Source organism: Triturus cristatus, chromosome 2_2 (genome assembly GCF_964204655.1).
Source record: "Triturus cristatus chromosome 2_2, aTriCri1.1, whole genome shotgun sequence".
Classification (NCBI taxonomy): domain Eukaryota; kingdom Metazoa; phylum Chordata; class Amphibia; order Caudata; family Salamandridae; genus Triturus; species Triturus cristatus.
The window spans coordinates 463,109,618-463,127,958 of record NC_140582.1 but is presented as its reverse complement, the minus strand read 5'-3'; the positions used below and the strand labels follow the sequence as shown (position 1 = coordinate 463,127,958).

At 50.7% G+C, this 18,341-nt stretch overlaps 1 protein-coding gene across 12 annotated transcripts in view; it reads left to right on the top strand.

The window, feature by feature from the left end:
• The window catches only part of BLTP1 (bridge-like lipid transfer protein family member 1), a 1,988,102-nt gene that overhangs the window by 344,081 nt on the left and 1,625,680 nt on the right, over nucleotides 1-18,341 (top strand). The window lies entirely within an intron of this gene.

The window sequence follows — 18,341 nt, the reverse complement described above, 5'->3', positions numbered from 1 at the left end:
GAGTGTAATGTGGTGCAGAGTACTTTGAATAAGGGTAAAGGAAGATAATGACACAAAGACAAAATGAATCTAAGAACAGTGAGTGCTGAGAAAAGTACAGTTTTGGAGGGACCACTAGCACAGCCTTCTTGTCCTTTCAGGATATTTCTGGGCTATTATAAGATTTTTGCGTTTGTGGCTTAAAAGCAGCCCAAGTCTTTCAAAAAGCATTTTTATCTACTCTAGCTTTTGAGACCTGCCCTCTTGTCTCTTCAGAATCACTGCAAAGTGCCACTTGCTGGTTCATATAACACCAGTTTGACAGATGTGGTCAGTGGTCAAACCGTTGAAAATCTCAGCAGTCTCTCTTTTGTCAAAAGACCAATTCAGGATGTCCTATATCAAAACAAGCAACAGAAACTGGACTATAACATTAAAATTATTAAAAATGAGCAATTACAAGGAGCTCACTTCACTAGGTCTAGAGCATCTTTTTACCCTTTTTGTAAATAAATCAATAAATAAATTGTTGAGTGCAAACTAAACGCCCCTAAGGGTCTCAAGGCGCTGTGGGCCGCCAGAGAGATCAAGTGAGCTATTGCTTAGAGTCACATGGTGCTGAGCAGAGCTCCAGCCGATACCGGTAATCGAACCATAAGCCATGCGCTCCGAAGTCAGCCGCTCTGGCCGCTGGGCCATACATCTCCAACTGTATGCTCTTTTAATGCTTACAAGTCTGTTTTTGGGCCAATCACATCATTGTTCGGCCTCAGCTCTGTTCCATCTCTCTTCATTGCTTTTCACAGTGTGGGTGCTAGGTTAACAGTCCAGAGCTTCAGGTTATTGTTGGTTCCCTCTCCTTTCATATTATTCTAGGGGTTGGTTATTCTTGAATATGTCACAATTGATAGTGATTTTCATGATCGGTATATTAAAGGGCATGAAGTAGATCTTGTTAAGCTAGCTTTCCAGAGCCTTAGGAACTAGGGTCCGAATCCATGTAATATGTCTCATGCTTCCATGTGCCGAAAGGTGGAGCTTAGTGGCTCCACTGTAACTCCCTTCCAACCAGGAATTGACTAAGCTGAGGCGCATATTCATTTCTTTCTTTCTGGGCTCTTCCATGTTCATCCGGAGCTTTGCTTTCAACTTTCTCAGTTTTACAATACCTTTCAAAAGATTACAGACGGTGTGCCAGGAACCATGGTTACTCACCCCACACAACCAAAAAATGACAGAATTCAAGCTGTGCTGTGTCTGCAGGAAGCAGATGTTTATCACGACCAGCACAACATGTAACTTTATTTTTAGGCTCCAGTCACGACTCAAAGTTGTGTACTAAATACTCCCTCTTTCAACCAAAGCTGACTCGAGACTTGGAGGCAAAACTCTACGTTTCGAAAATAAGAGCTTTTGGTCGCAAAGTAATTGTTGCAGGGCTGTGTGTGATCCTATTGAAGGAGTGATGCTGCACAAAGTCCCGTTCCGGTTCAAAGTCTTCCAGTAAGTCAAAGTTGGGTCATAAGTGCAAGAATGCCAAGTGGTTCTCGACCAGTAAGTGTGTCAAGCTAAAGGTTGTACCCTGTAATCCTCATCTGATTCCTATCTGGGCTAAAGGTTGGACTGGTGCACCCCAAATTCCTTGGGCCACCATTGACCTCCCTCAACAAATTGCACTCTTCAAGGAGACCACCCTGCAGCTCTCTCATAGACTTCCATTTTCCTTTGGTGCGTCTTCTTGCTCCACGAGAGGCACCAGTTGGTTTTCTGCAAGTGACACAACTGACCATATTGGAACTTTGCCTGGGCTCGACTCGTTCCTGCACATGCTTCTTCTCTGGCCCCACGGCGCATGCCAGTACCGTACATGCTGATACCAATGCTGCCAACCCAGGGCCTGATCCCAACACCGATATCCAATACCGAACCATCATCTGCCTATAACATTCTGAGATTACAAAGGTGCAACCAGACTTTAATCCTCAACCTCTGTTTCTACGCCAAACTATCAGAGGCTGGAGGCCTTATATGGATCCACCTCTTATGTGTTTAGGCTATGCAGAATGTTCCCTACGATACTGATGATGGCTAGGAGTTGGGAAACCTGCTTTCTCCTCACTATACTGATGATTGTTGATACTTGGATTTGTAATATCAGTGAGCTAGACAGAAGTGTCTTTCACAGTAGTTGTGCAAAGCACAGCAGAAGTGTTTGGTTACAGTTGTCTACTGTTGAAACAAAGGTAAACTTGTTAACTGAGATCCTTCAATCAGGTCCAACTTCTTCTAACCCATTGTTGCTATTCAGTGATGCTCTTGCTGTTCAACATGGCTCTTACAGACACCCTTCAAAAAGAGATTGTTCTTTTTAACCTGTTTGGCCTTAATATCCTTAAACCTAGTGTGCCTTCTGGGCTGGTATATCCATGTTTTTACAGATGTGGGCAGTAAAAAAATGCCAACCATGCCAGATTACCTCGTGGCCTTGCTGGCTCGAATGATGCTTGATGGACAGGACTCTGTAAAATACATTTTCCATACTGGTTTGTTTATCTAGGTCTGTGTAGACCGAGATATTGGCACTAGTGTAGTGCTTAAAAAGCACTTATGCATGTGGTCAGTGGCATTCTCAGGGGATGTCCAGGCATCCCTTATGGACATGCCTTTTGACAGCTTTAGATTGTTTGGGGGGTAGACTGATTCGGGCCTTGAATAATTTAAGGACATTTGAGCGACAGCATGATCCTTGGAACTCTTGTCTCCCACCAATCAGTTCCATCAACAGTACAGGAGGTTTACGGGAATTCCAGAGGGCTAGCCTACAGGCAACACCAGCCTTCCCAAGATGTGCAGCAGCAAGCCCAGACCTTGTTGGGCAGAGGTTGTAGCAGTAGGGGCAGCTCTCTTGCACCTTTAATGCTGCAACTGCTGCTAATCCACTTTAACTTGCCCTCAAACCCCATGGTGAGCCGGAAGGAGGCCGGATACAACATTATGACATTTCCTCCTCTACTGGAGTACAGACAGATTGGTCATAGGAATCATTCAAAGGGGAAATACTCTGCCTTTCCTTTCTTCCTGCTTCTCATCAAGCAACTGTCAGCCAACTATTCCATAATATTGCTGTAATAAGTCAATGTTCGGTTGGCCAAGAGTGCCATCTAGTGGGTGCTGGCTTAAGAGAGAGGAGCAGGGTTATATTTCAGCTTCTTCCTCATACCTAAGGACAGAGGCCTCAGGCCTATACTGGACCTCCATCCACTAAATGCCTTTCTGTAGAAAGAAAAGTTAAAGATACCTACCATATCCCAATTCTTTCTCTGAACTTATGAGACTTTTTGGTGTCCCTTGACTTGCAGGATGCCTTTTTCATATACCTGTCCTGCAATACTACAAGCATTATTTGCGGTTCTCATTGGGTTCAGAGCACTTCCAAAACCATGTGCTACACCGATGACATTCTGTTGCTCTTCTCATTTAAAAAAGATCAAGCTCTGCCTATCTGCGGACTTTCATCTTACGAGTCTTAATCAACGTAAGTGCAACCCTGATAAGACTGAGGTTCTTATCTTTGACCATAATTTTACCCTGAATTTACAAGTGCACTGGCTGGGTGCGACCCATCCACCTAAGGTCCAAGCTGAAGTAGTAAAGAACTTGGGTGTCAAGATTGACAAGTAGCTGACCCTCCAAGCTCAGATTAACACAGTTGTTGGCACTTGCTTTGGCCTGATGCGTATGGCCAAACTATTCTTAAAATTCCCATCAGGACTACCATGCTTCTGACCCTGGTAGTGTCGAGATTGGATTATGCCAATGCTCTGTATGTAGGCCTTCCTCAATATCTGCTGCAAAAATTGAAGACGGTCCAGAATGCAGCAGCCCGTCTGGTACTACCATCTTCCCAGACACATGTGAAAACAAACCCATCTGATCAATCTACACTGGTTCCCTTTCAGGAAAAGGATACTGTTAAAAACCTAGAAACTTGTGCACAGAACCTTCCATCGGTCTGGGCCAGAGTACCTGTCCAATGCGGTTCTATTGTATTCTCCCTTTAGAAGTCTACGGTCATCTTGCCAAGGTCCCCAGAGTTAGGCGAGCAAAATCAGTAGGTAGATCCTTTTCCCTCTTGGGCCCACAAGCTTGGAATAGCTTGCCGGTTGAGCTACGGTTAGTAGCAAGTGAACGGTCTTTTAAAATACAGCTGAAGACTTGGCTTTTTATTGTTTGATTGTTCCCTCTTTCTCCTGATTGTGCGTGTTCATCTGCAAGAAACACGTTAGTTAGATTCCTCACCTTAGAATATCCCCAGGCGTCAGGCTGGATCCGGAAAGATTTTTGTAGCAATACCCCTTGCGCGTCGCTAGGCGTCGTCTGCGGCTCCGCGTCCGTCGTTGGCGTCGTGCGCCGGAATGACATCGTCGGAGTACTTAGACGCCGCCCTCGCGCGCTGACGTCAGTTCTTCTTTTTTCCGCGCCAGACAGCGCCGATCCGGGAAGAGCTTACCCCTTAGTCAATTTTTGACTAAACCTTTTTGACTCTTTTTGGTCTTCTGTCGACTCGACTCTGGTGCCGGTAGGATGCCTGGGTTTAAAGCCTGTGACTCCTGTCATCGACTGATGTCGGTGACGGACCACCATCGCCGGTGCCTTTACTGCCTGGGGGCCGACCACGACGTGGAGTCGTGCCCCGATTGTCAGGCCTTGACCTCGAAGGCTAGGCGGGAGCGCAGTCCTGTAAGCTTCTCGAGCTTCGGCACTCGGCTCCGCGCCGCTCACGGTCCCGGTCCAGGAGGAGGTCCAAGGACCAGTCGCGAAGCCGCAGCCACCATCATCGCTCGTCGGGCTCGAAGTCTTCGGGTAAGTCGAAGCGATCTAAGAAGTCCAAGAGGCGACACCGCTCTTCGGACTCCCCTCGCAGGTCGCGCAACTCGGCCTAGGGTCAGGGTGGTACCACCCCTGCGGCTCCAACAGAGCCGCAGGAGCCACGTCCGTCCACATACCCGCCGGTCCCTGGGACTGACGCGACTCCGGTGGAGGTCAGTGCTTTCCTCTCGGCCATGAGGGGCCTGGCTCCGCCGTGGGTGCGACTGGACGACCTCGCGTGCCGACGACTTCGGTCCCGACGCCGCAGGTCCCCGAGGGATCCAGGACTGGATCTCTGCCGGCGCCAGTCGACCTCACGACGCCTCCTCCGCCGGCGCCGACACCGGTTCCGCCTCCGGCGCCGTCTCCGGACGACGCCGTTCCCCGGTTTAGCCCCGGTCGGGCCCGGCGCCGGCACGGCGCCGCTTGACGCCGCTTCCGACGCCGATGAATGAGCGTTTCATCTACCGCCCGGCTCCGATCATTCCTCCTGTTTATCAGGAATCGGATGACGGGGGCGACTGGGAGGGGTCTGAGGACCCTATGGCCAGACAGGGCCAACTTTCACAGGACTGGGCAGACGAACTGGGGGATGCCAGTGGTCTGGACACCTCCCCGGACGCTGGTTTCATCTCTCCTCCGACTGTGGCCTCGGAGGAAGGTGCAGCTTTCTCAGTGGTGCTGCGCAAGGTGGCCGAAGCCCTGGGGCTCGAGTTGCCTGCTGTGGCCGTGAGGACTAACATCCTCACAGAGGTGCTTCAACCGTCGGCAAGCTCCACAGAGCCTCTGCTGCAGTTCAATGAGGCCCTCATAGACGTTCTGCAGGGCACTTGGTCCAAGCCCTCCACAGTTCCTCCTGTGGATCGGAACGTGGCCCGGCGCCACCACCCTGCTCCGGGCGACCCCAGTTTCCTGTCCCAACACCCCACCCCTGAGAGTCTGGTTATCCAGGCCTCAACTTTCCAATCCTCCTTCCCGTCCGCTCCTCCGGATCGGGAATCCAAGAGGCTGGAACAGTTCGGAAAGAAGATGTTCTCTTCCCTGAGTTTGGGCCTGCGGTCTTTGAACACCGCTTACCTCTTGGACCGTTTCTCCCACTCTCTGTGGGATACGGTGGAGGACGTGCTGCCCCTGTGTCCGGAGGAGGCCCGGACACGTCTCTCCCAGGCGCTTGCTGACGGGCGAGATGCAGCATGACATGCCATACGGTGTGGACTAGACACCACGGACTCGCTGGGTAGGGCGATTTCCACCACGGTGGCGCTCCGGCGCCACGCCTGGCTGCGGTCCACGTCTTTCTCGGGGGATATCCAGAGTACCCTCATGGATATGCCCTTTGATGGCACTCGCCTTTTTGGTGAGAAGGCGGATAGTGCGCTGGCTCGTTTTAAGGACTCCCGGGCTACGGCCAAGTCCTTGGGTCTCTCGGCCCGCGGCCGCAAACTGTGAGAAGTTGGCCTGATATATGATGTCACTAATTCTAGTGTACACCCTGTATCAGTCCAAACAACCCTTATGGTGATTGGTTGTAAAGTCAACCTTATAGACCAGCTATCCTAGTGGTAGCATGGACAAGAGCAGTCTTAGGCTAAACTCTGTATGGCATGTGAAGCCAGCTGTTATACCATATGTAATCCCTTGAATACCAAATGAAAGGACACCACAACAGATATATATATAAAAATAGAATGTATTTATTCTATTCAAACCCTCAGCACTCTTTATGAGATTCGAGGTAAGTACAACACAGTCTTATTTAAGCATACATTAAGTCACACAGGTAAGTAATACAGTTAAGCCCTAGGGGCCACGCAAACAATATACTAAGTAAGTGGTATAAGGACCACTGTCACGAACACAGGATAGGCCTAGGCCTAGGGAATCGCTGGGGCTACACTATACTACCAAAGGTTAGGAAGTGGGAGGCCCACGGGATTCAGGTGCAGAGTGGAAACACTCACGCGTAATGCGTAAAAGTCGATAGAAATAGTAGTTATTAGAATTTAACAGTTTTAGGACACTTCTGGAATAGCTAGGAGTATGAGACTTGGAAACTAGACCCTAGGATAGTCAATACCCTTGTGAGCACCGGAGTACTCAAGTTACCTAGCCCACGGGCTGCGGGTGCATAGGTGTGAACTTGCGTCGGGTTTCGTCGTTGACTCCTAGGGATGCCTGAAGGAAAGTTGCTGACAGGCAGTCAGTGAAGAGTGTCCGGTGGATCCCAAGGATGGAATCAAGAAGGAAGGATACCTGCAAGCAGAAGGGACAGAGTCTAGGTCACCAGCCAGGAGCCGGGAAGGAACCAGGCGATGTCGTGCAGATGCAGCTGAAGAGGTGAAGCTTGTCTCAGCAGCTACGGGTACCAGGAGGCGTCGAGGACGACCAGGACCAGGAGGCGAGCTGTCCCACGAAGGCTCTTGCTGTCGGCGGCGTCGATGTCGAGTTAGGACCCAACAAGCCTTGGCAAGCGGAACCCACGCAGAATGGAGGACTTGCTTCTGGTGCAGACCAGGAAGGTCTGGAGTGCTTCTCTTTCACAGAGGAGTGAGTGGCAGTCTGAAGGAGCCGGACCAGCAAGGTGAAATCAAAGGTTTGTCGTCGCAGAGGTCACTAGCCAACGGGCCAGCAACCGGACAACACGTCGAGCAACTCAGGTGCAGATGGGCCCCACGCAGAACACGTGAAGTGTGGGGAGCTGATCTTCTTTGCAGATGGTGCTCGGGATGGGGGCTTCTCAATTCCCCAAGCACAGCCTCGAAGAAGCCTCAGAAGTCGCGCTAGTCAGGTACTAGCCACTTTTCCCAAGTCGCCGGTCCCACGTCCCTCGTCGCCTCCACGGGTCTCAGCTTTGCTGTAGAGGTGGATCTGGTTCAGAGGTGTCTGGAAGTCTCGGCGCTGGTCAGTCTCTGCAGTCGTCCCTCTTAGGATTCAGTCGCAAAGCAAGCAGCGGTCGCTGGATGGTGTCTGGTTGCCCAGGGTGGTCACTCCTTGGCCACAAGGGAGATTCTTCAGTCTTCTTCCTGAGGTCGAATGTCGAAGGTCCAGAGTTTCTGTTCAAGTTGCAGATTCAGGATAATCTAATTCTGCAGGGCTCAGATACATACTGATATACTGGGCTAGTGGGCTGGTCTACCTGCAAGGTCCCTCCTATGAGTGGGACCAGGAAGGGGAGTGGTTACACCCCCTTTCCTTTGTCCAGTTTCGCACCAGAGCTGGGGCTGGAGTGCCCCAGCACCGGTTTGAACTGGACTATGCATGGAGCACCTTGTGTGCCCCAGGCATGTCTCATTCCTTTCAGCCCTCCCTGCCCCAATACACTAAAGTCTGTCTGGGGAGGTGCTAGCACCTCCCCAAGCAGGAAACCTATTGTCCAGGCCTCCCTGGCTGGGAGGGCTCCCAGCTGCAGGAGGCCAGACTTGTGTCTGTGGCAGCAGCATCCATTTTGTGATGCTGAGGCTTTTGGTCAGAGTTAAACAGCAAAGTAGGATTTTAACATGTCTCTCCCTCTAGAAGGGAGGAATAATATTCTCATCACCAGAAATGGTATGGGGGTATTATTCCAAAGTGTTAGACACCTTACACGACATGTTTTGATGAAGCCAAACCATAGTTACCATAACCGTTTAAGATTATAAGGCACTTTAAGAGTATATGGTAGGCTATATCATAGAACAGCTATAAGGACATGGTTCCGAAAGCTGCAGACAGGCTCCGCTCATGCTAGAGCACCATCTCACATGTTACCAAGCACTCTGCCTCCAGTATTGTTAAGGCCTGCCATAGGAGTGGCTCACAGGTACACATGTGTCTATTTTAAGGGTAGATATAGGTATACTATATCTAAGCAAGGGGTGATTACACGACCTTGCCCCGGCTGAGTGATCAGCCAGTTGTGTCTGATTGGAAGGCCAGGCCAGTGGTGGCATAATACATGCTGCAGCCCCTGGGAGGCCTAGGGTACACCTATGCCCTGGGTACCTAGGGTACACTGTACAGGGTCCAATAAGGTGACCCTTACCAAATGGGTATGTACCTAGGGTACATGGAGTCCATTTTAAAGAGAGAGCAGACAGCCTGAGACCCTGAATGGCAGGATCTCAGGCCAACTAAGTCGAAAAACCAGCTAGACACCAGGCAAAAAGTTGGGGGTAAACATAGTCAGATATCCACCTTCCTACATAAACTTACGCCCCTTTCGTGGCCAAGGAAGGGGCGCCTCCTCATGTCCGCCTAGCCACCGGCCACAGAACCAACCTGGTCGTGGACGTGGATTCCGCCATGGCAGTACGAGAGGACAACGTGCCGGTCAGTCCACATCCACCCAGGCAGCATCCGCCTCAATGCCCTCCTAGTCCGAGCTTTCAGGCCCATTTCCACGCCAGTGGGATGCAGAGTTCGCCATCACCTGCTTCACTGGCGATCCATCACATCGGACAGGTGGGTGCTGCAAATCGTCCGAAGGGGCTACTCCCTCCCCTTCGAGACGACCCCTCCAGCCATGCCACCGCAGTGCCACCGTATGTCGGAGGATCACTTGAATCTTCTGTGGCAGTAAGTTACGGCCCTCTTGGCCAAAGGGGCCGTCGAGCGCGTTCCTGGTCCAGAAGTAGGCCGTGGTTGCTATTCCCACTACTTTCTGGTTCCCAAGAAGGGCAAAGGGGGCCTACGCCCTATCTTGGACCTCAGGAGCGTCAACGCCTTCCTCCGGAAGGAACGGTTCAAGATGCTCACTTTAGCTCAGGTTCTGGCTGCCCTCGACCCTGGAGACTGGATGGTAGCGTTGGACTTACCGGACGCCTATTTTCACATCTCCGTCCTGCCGGCCCACCGGCGTTACCTGCGGTTCACGGTGGGTCAGGAGCACTTTCAGTTCACCGTGCTCCCCTTCGGCCTCACCAGTGCCCCTCGGGTGTTCACGAAAGTGATGGCGGTGGTCGCAGCTCATCTGCGCAGATCAGGGGTTCCAGTCTTCCCCTATCTCGACGACTGGCTGTTGAAGGCGGGCTCGCCCCAGCAAGTCGTCTCCCACCTCCAGACTACGGCTGACCTCCTGCATTTGCTGGGCTTCTCCATCAATGTGCCGAAGTCACACCTGAGACCCTCCCAGAAGCTCCTCTTCATCGGAGCGGTTCTCGATTCGGCGCAGTTCAGGGCCAATCCTCCGGAAAAGCGGGTCCGGGATATTCAGGCTCTGATTCCCATCTTTCGGCCTCCATCCTGGGTTTCGGTCAGGTTGGTGCTTCTGGGGCTGATGGCCTCCTGCATCCTTTTGGTGCGTTGCGCCAGGTGGCGAATGCAGGCTCTACAGTGGGACCTGAAGTTTGAGTGGGCCCAGCATCGAGGCAACCTGTCCGACCATGTCTTGATCTCGGAGGGCACTGCGAAACAGTTGCAGTGGTGGCTCACGGACCGCCTCGGGTCAGGGGCAGATGCCTCTCCCTACCCCAACCGGAGCACGTAGTAGTGACGGATGCGTCCCTCCTGGGATGGGGGGGCCATATGGGAGAGGCGGAGATCAGAGGCCTCTGGTCTCCGGCGGAGTCTCAACTCCATATCAACTTGTTGGAGCTGAGAGCGATCCGGCTTGCACTGAAAGCCTTCCTTCCCTCTGTCTGGGGAAGTGTCGTGCAGGTGTTCACGGACAACACCACCGCCATGTGGTATTGCAACAAACAGGGCGGGGTGGGGTCGTGGACCCTTTGTCAGGAGGCTCTGCGCCTCTGGACATGACTGTAACACCAGGGCATCATCCTGGTGGTTCAACATCTGGCGGGCTCTCTGAACGCCAGAGCAGACGAACTCAGCCGCTGGTGCATGATGGATCACGAATGGCGTCTGCACTCGGACGTGGCGCAAGGTCTCTTTCTGCATTGGGGAGAGCCTTGGTTAGATCTATTCGCCACCGAAGAGAACGCACAATGTCAGCAGTTCTGCGCGTTGGTATTTCCAAGGCGGCACTCGCTCGGAGACGCTTTTCGTCGCGAGTGGAGTTGCGGTCTGTTGTACGCCTTTCCGCCTATACCACTTCTGCCCAGAGTGCTGAAGAAGATCCGGCGCGACCGGGCCCAAGTCATCTTAGTGGCTCCGGATTGGGCACGAAGGTACTGGTATCCCGAGCTACTCAGTATGTCAATCGATCCTCCGGTACGACTGCCTCTTCAGGAGGACCTTCTGTCGCTGCAGCAGGGGACGGTCCTCCACCCGAACCTGTCCAGTCTCCACCTCCATGCGTGGAGATTGAGCGGCGACAGTTGATGCCATTTGACTTGCCTCCTGAAGTCTGTGACGTCATTCTGGCAGCCAGGCATCCCTCCACAAAATTGGTATACGCCTGCAGGTGGAACAAATTTGTGGCATGGTGCACAGCAAAGGCTGTGGATCCCCTTTCTGCCCCTCTTTCTGAGGTTCTACTCTTTCATCTTTCTTTGGCCCAGCAGGGCTCTGGTCTGGGCACCTTGAAAGGTTATCTTTCTGCAATCTCTGCTTTCTTACGGCTTCCTGATCAGCTTTCTCTTTTCAAGTCCCTTGTTGTTTCGCGTTTTCTTAAAGGCATTACTCACATGTTTCCTCCTGTCCCCTCCGTAATGCCTCAGTGGGATTTGAATCTTGTCTTGACCTTTCTGATGTGCGCTCCCTTTGAGCCTCTTCACAATTTTCCTCTTCGTCTTCTGACTCTTAAGACTGCTTTCCTGGTAGCTATCACCTCGGCTAGACGGGTGAGTGAGCTCCAGGCTCTGTCATCTAAGCCTCCCTTTCTTTCTGTTCATCCGGACAAGGTTGTCCTCCGGACTCGTCCTTCTTTTCTTCCAAAAGTGGTGACCCCCTTTCACATTGGGCAATCTGTCATATCACCCACCTTCTTTCTGCCTCCGCATCCTTCGAAAGAGGAAGAGAAGCTCCACCGTCTGGACCCCAAACGTGCGCTGTCCTTTTATTTGGACCGCATCAGACAGTTCCGGGTGGACGACCAACTTTTTGTTGGATACGTAGGTGCTAAGAAGGGGAGGGCTGTACACAAGCGGACCATCTCACGGTGGGTCGTCTGTTGGGCTGAGAGCCCATTCCACCCGGGCCACAGCGGCGACTACTGCCCTGGGACGGGGAGTTCCCTTGCAGGACATCGGTCAGGCGGCGACGTGGGCCTCACTGCACACGTTCGCCAAGCACTATTGCCTGGACAGCCAAGTCCGGAGAGATGGCTTCTTTGGCCGTTCTGTTCTCCAGGACTTTCTGGTGTTATCTTGGTTCGCAGACCCTCCACCGGGGTTGGTATCTATTCTAAGGTGAGGAATCTAACTAACGTGTTTCTTTCAGATGAACAAGTTACTTACCTTCGGTAACGATGTATCTGTAAGAAACATTAGTTAGTTAGATTCCTCACCGACCCACCCATCCTCCCCGCTCTGCGAACCGACATCTAGGGTTAAGGTCATCCTGTTCATGGCCCTAGACTTTTTGGCACCAGTGTCGTTCTCTTGCATGGCTCTGCGTTCCTGGCGCGGAAAGCTATGTAGAAGAACTGACGTCAGCGCGCGAGGGCGGCGTCTAAGTACTCCGACGACGTCATTCCGGCGCACGACGCCAACGACGGACGCGGAACCGCAGACGACGCCTAGCGACGCGCAAGGGGTATTGCTACAAAAATCTTTCCGGATCCAGCCTGACGCCTGAGGATATTCTAAGGTGGGGAATCTAACTAACTGTTTCTTACAGATACATCGTTACCGAAGGTAAGTAACTTGTTCATTAGCGCCAGGACACTCCTGTGCACTCTACATGTCCCACAATTCCTTCATTCTCTTCCAATTTGTTGTGTGCCCATTCAGCCTTCCCTCAGCCCCTGATATGGTCAAGAAAGTGAATGTGGCGAGACATGTATCCCTATTTCGACAACTGGCTGCTCAAGGCATGCTTGCTACAGTCAGTCGTAGACACCCTATGGACAGCGGCCACACGCTTGACATCTTTGGGGTTTTCCTTCAAGGATCCGAAGTCCCACCTGTGCCCCACCCAGAGGAATGCTTCCATTGTGGCTGTCCAGGAAATGACATTCAATCCCTTTCCTCTGCTGCAACGAGTCTAGGACAGTCTGAATAGGTTTGCAATGTTTCAGGTTCAATCCTGGATCTGAGGCTTTTTAGACTCCTAGCCTTTGTTATGAATGCCAAATGGCATATGTGGTCCTGCAGTGGAATTTAGGTTTCAGTGAGCCCAGCATCAGGGCTTCATTTCAGACTCCATCCAGATCTCGCATGAGACAGCTCAGGTTCTTCTGGGTGGCAGACATGCTCCAGCCTGACCTGCTGTAGATCACTCTCCCTTTCCCACCAGGCTTTGTGGTTGTGACAGGCACATCACTGCCATGGTTGCGGTGACAGGGGGGAATCAGTGGTGTGGGGGAGGGGGTGACATGAGAAAGGTGGAGATTGGATGCTTCTCCAAATGAGAGCCAGATCAATATCAGTCTTTTTGGAGCTTCCTGAGGTCAGTCAAGGGGAAGCTGGTGCAGGTCTTCATGGACAACATGAGTGTCCTGTGGTACAGAGCATAATCGCTGCAGAGCCACGTGAGCCACCTATCTGCACGTAGGAGCATGGCTGGGAAAATTGTCTAGATGTATTCTGGTGCTTGGGGATGCTGTTAGGGTGAGGAGACCTGCAGTTAGAGTATCCACCAGAGAGAGTGTTATACAAGGTAAGTAACTTGTTCTTATAGAAATGTGGTACAAAGGTGATTTATGCACAGGCTGTTTTAAGTAAAATCATACTGTTCTTGTTGATGCAGTCACTGCACCTTGATGTTGCTGCCTGACCTATAGACTCTGGTTCATATGGTTGAAATCTGTCAGCTGGTATTCGTGGTGGTTTTAGTATAGTGAGGTTTCAGTTTCTGAGTTCATGTCCTGGTCACTTGTGAATGGAAGCAAAAGAAGTCTTTGGATTCTGGAGCACAAAATTACTTGGAATAATAACTATGGGGCCGGGTGGGCTTTGGGAGTAACCCAGCTGTTTGAATTGGGTGTAGCAGCAATGGTTAGTATCAAAGAATGTGTGTCAAGGTTGATAACATTCTAGACTGTACCAAGAAGGCAGATCGCAAAGCCAGGAAGATTGTTATTTTCACACTGAAAGGCAACAGCGTTTGTACCAGATTTCTCTTGATATCTTCTGACAACTCCTAGCAGCAGGGAACACATTTATACTAGACCCTGGCAGCGCTATAGATAGAAGGCAAAAATAACTGTGTTCTTCTATGAGGATCTTGGATTTAGATTGTACAGTAACAACAGCTTTTCAGTCATGGTCAATTCCTCGCTTTCAATGATCCTCATGACAGCACTTGACAGAGCTGGGCCTTGTTTTATCTTTTAAGATGACATAAGACCGTTTCAGAGCGCTTCTGCTGTCTTCTCCTCTAGGCCATCGCAAGAACATCACTTTTACTCAATACTTTGAATCTCTAAACAGAGCAACCAAACTTCCTGCCCCTGGTTAAATCCTTACTCTCACTGGCATCGACATCTTACCCTTAAAGAAGATGAACATGAATAACTGGCTTAGAGAGCCAACTTATATCCACTAACAATGGAATTTGGTGTCTGCAGCACTAGCCACTCTTAAAATTGTGAGGTGGACCACTCGGGTTGAAGTGCATTTTCTTCAAGGTACAGTTCTGTCTTTAGCCAATAAGCATCCCATAATGCTCTTAGAGCTTCGGATCCCATGCTGAAAGATAACATCCCATAACCACTAGGGAATTATGTATTCCTCTCAACTGTACTTCAGCCAATCTGCAACTGTTAGGCTTCAATTCTTTTCTTTCAGAGCTGTCTTGAAAGGGGGTAGCAGTTAGAACATATGTTTTATTGACCTTTTATCAATGGATGTGCCTTCGGTCATAGTATTTGCATATGATGCTCATTTGTATGCCAGAAACTCACTTGTCCAACCTAGTCTCATGAAGGGGGGGAAGAATAATCAGCACAGATATATGTAAGTTATAAGGGAGACTGCCATGGCAAGGTGTGCACTGTCCAACATGGCAACAGACATTCTTTGTTGCTCCTTTCTACTACGAATTCGGGCGCATACCCCTGCCGCCGGAGTACCATGCCTTTCTGATAATAACGACTGAGGCTTATTATAACTTCACTCGTCCTGGGGGCTGATCGCCATTTACAGATTACTGATAACATTATGGTATTTAATTTCCATTTCTAATATCATCTTTGTGCATGTGGACACTCAAGTTCGCTTTCAAACTCTTTGGATATAGGATATATATAGCTTGCAGTATCATAGAGAATCCAGCCAAATTCCTTTGAGGGATCCAACATGTTGAACAGAACTCAGTTGAAACGTTGTGCAGACTGTATCTAGGATTAGAACCGGACTCCACATTGTCCGTCTTGTCTTTAAAGTGAACCATCAACAAAAGAAACCGAACAGACACTGTAGGAGAGTAGGGTCTGCTATCCTATGGTCACCCCAAATTTTTGCTTTTTGCTTCACTGGTTTTTGACATATTGAGGCTGTGGGCCTGCCAATCAGACCCCCAGCCTGCTGTTCTCTCTACTAAATTAAAACTATGCACCCTAGGTGCATAACCAATTGGAAGTGGCTCACCCTGTCAGCCCCTGTACCAGTGTACACTAGGTACCCAGGGCATTGGTGTACCCAAGGCCTGCCAGGGGCTGAAGCATGTATTATGCCACCCCAGGCTTGGCCTAACAATTTGACACAACTGGCTGATCACTCAGCTGGGGTAAGTTGGTGTAATCACCTCTTACTTAGGTGTAGTATACCTATACCTAACCTTAAATGGGACACCTGGTAACCTATAAGTCACTCCTATGGCAGGCCTTAACAATCCTGAAGGCAGAGTGCTTGGTTCCATGTGAGATGGTGCTCTGGCATGAGCTGAGCCTGTCTGCAGTGGTCGGAACAACTTCCTTCTACTGTTTCCAGATATCGTCATACCATATACTCTTAAGTGCATTATGAACCTCGCGGTTAAATGCTAACTTTGGTTTGGCTTTATCAAAACATGTCGAGTAAGGTGTCATACGAATTGGAATACTAACCCCTCGCCAATTCTGGCGACGGGGTTAGCATTCCACCCTTCTAGAGGGACACGACATGTACAGTACCTGAAACCCGGGTAAAATCAGACATAGCCTCAGCTCCACAAAATGGATGCTGCCACCACAGACACAAGTCTGCCCTCCTTCTGCTGGGAGTCCTTCCAGCTTGGGAGGTGTGGACAAAGGGTTTCCTGCCAGGGGAGGTGCATGCACCACCCCAGACAGGATTTTGTGTATTGGTCAGGTAGGGCTTGAAAGAAACCAGACATGCCTGTGGCTCACAAGGAGCCTCGGTGCATATGCCAGTTCAAACCGGTCCTGGGGCACACCAGTCCCGGGCCTGGGGCGAGCTGGACAAAGGATTGGGGGTGTAACCACCCCCCTTCCTGGTCCCACCCCTAGGGAGGGACCTAGCAGGTAGTCCGGCCCCTAGAATCCGCTTAAAGGTAGGAGCTGTGTCCTAAGACTTCAGACATCCTGGAATCAACTTGAAACTAAGAAGAAGACGGGAACTTCGACATTCTGCTGCACAGAAGACTGAAGGAAATCTCCCCTGTGGTCAGGGAGTGACCACCTTGCTAACGCAAGCACCATCCAGCGAATCAACGTCTGCTTTGCCGCCGCCTCCCGCCGGAGCCCGAGCCCAGAGACTGACAAGACCTGGACCTCCAGACCTCTCACCGCCCGATCCACAGTCCCTGAAAAGAGGAGACCCGTGGAGGCACCGAGACACGTGGAGCCAGCCATTTTGAAACGACCACGACAAGCTGCAAGCGCAACAACCGAGGCTCCCTCCAAGTTGTGCTTTGGGATCTGAGAAGCCCAACCCTCGAGCAGCATCTGCACCAAAGGTGAGCCCTTCAGCATCTCCACGATCTGCATGGGGCCCTTCTGCATTTTGCCACTCGACGCGCCTAACCGGTTGCTGGCCCGCTGGCTAGTGGCCATCTTGGCGACGAACTTCAAGAAATACACCGCTGGTCTGGTTGCTCCAGACTGGCCCTTGCTCCCCTCCAAAGGAGCAGTCCCTCTGACCTTGCTGGTCAGAACCATCAGCTTATCTTGTTCTCCACAACAATTGCTTTTGCCAAGGCTTGTTTGCTTCGATCAAGTCGCCGACACCGCCGACAGCGAGAGCCTGCGTGGGACAGCTCGTGAACCGACTCCTGGACGTCGTCGACCTCCAGGGACCACGTGGCTGCAGAGACAAGCTACACCTTTCTTCCTGTGTGCACCCGACCTTGCCTGGTACCCACCTGGTGCCACGCTGGTCACTGGCTAGTGACTGTGAACACTGTCCCCTCTGCTTACAGGTCTTCAACATCTCCGATCCACTCTTGGATCCACCGCATCTCTCCCGGACCGACCGCCTGCAGCATCTTTATCCACAGGCTCCACGGAACAGATAGAAGAAACCCGACGCACTTCGAGGCCTATGCACCCGCTTCCTGTGGGTGAGGTAAAGCTGGCACTCCTGTGCCCAAGTGTAGTATTACATCTCCTGTGCCTGTGTTCCAAATCTTGAGTTCCTAGTCCATCCGGAAGATCCTTTTTGCAGTAACTTTGTACTTTTTTTACGCACCCATTGAAACCTATGGGAGCACGCGTGTGACTATTTGCTCTGCACACGCCACCCGTGGACCTCCTGGTCACTAACTGAAGTTAGCTCCTTGTAGGCCCAGCGATTCTAGAGGCCCTAGGCCTTTTCCCTTTTCTGTTCGTGGTACTTATACCACTATTTTAGTATATGGTTTGAGCGGCCACCAGGGCCTATCCATATAAAGTGCAACTTCTGTGTATTCTACTGTAATCTTGTTTGACGATTTGTGCTCCTGTGCTCATAAAGAGACTAGGGGTTACTTTGAGAAATAAATACATATATATTTTGAATATATATCTGTGTGGTGTCCTTTCATTGGTATAAAAGGGGGTTGCATTTGGTAAAACAGCTGGCTTAACACGCTTCACGAGTTTAGCCTCAAAGACTGCTTAGCCTACGCTACCACTAGGGCAGCTAGTCCGAAAAGGTTGACTAACAACCACACCATAAGGGTTGCTTGGCATGGTACAAGGTGGTCACTTTAACTAGTGAACATCATATACCAGGCCAACTTCTCACATTGGTGAGCAGCGGTTGGATTTGAGCTTGCTGTGTTTTACCATTGTAATCTCTTGGTTACCAATTGAAAGATCACATAGGTACCTGTAGGTACATATAAAACAAGATTAGATATACATAAGTTCTACTGAACTTAGTTGTTGTAGAGCAAAGGGGGTAGCACACCCTGACTACAACTACTAGATAGGTTTAGTAGGTAAACCCAAGTGTAGGTAGATTGCAACACATCCACCCACACTTAAGAGCAATGGCTGGGGCAGAGGGGTCCACTGTACCCATCTCTGTTGA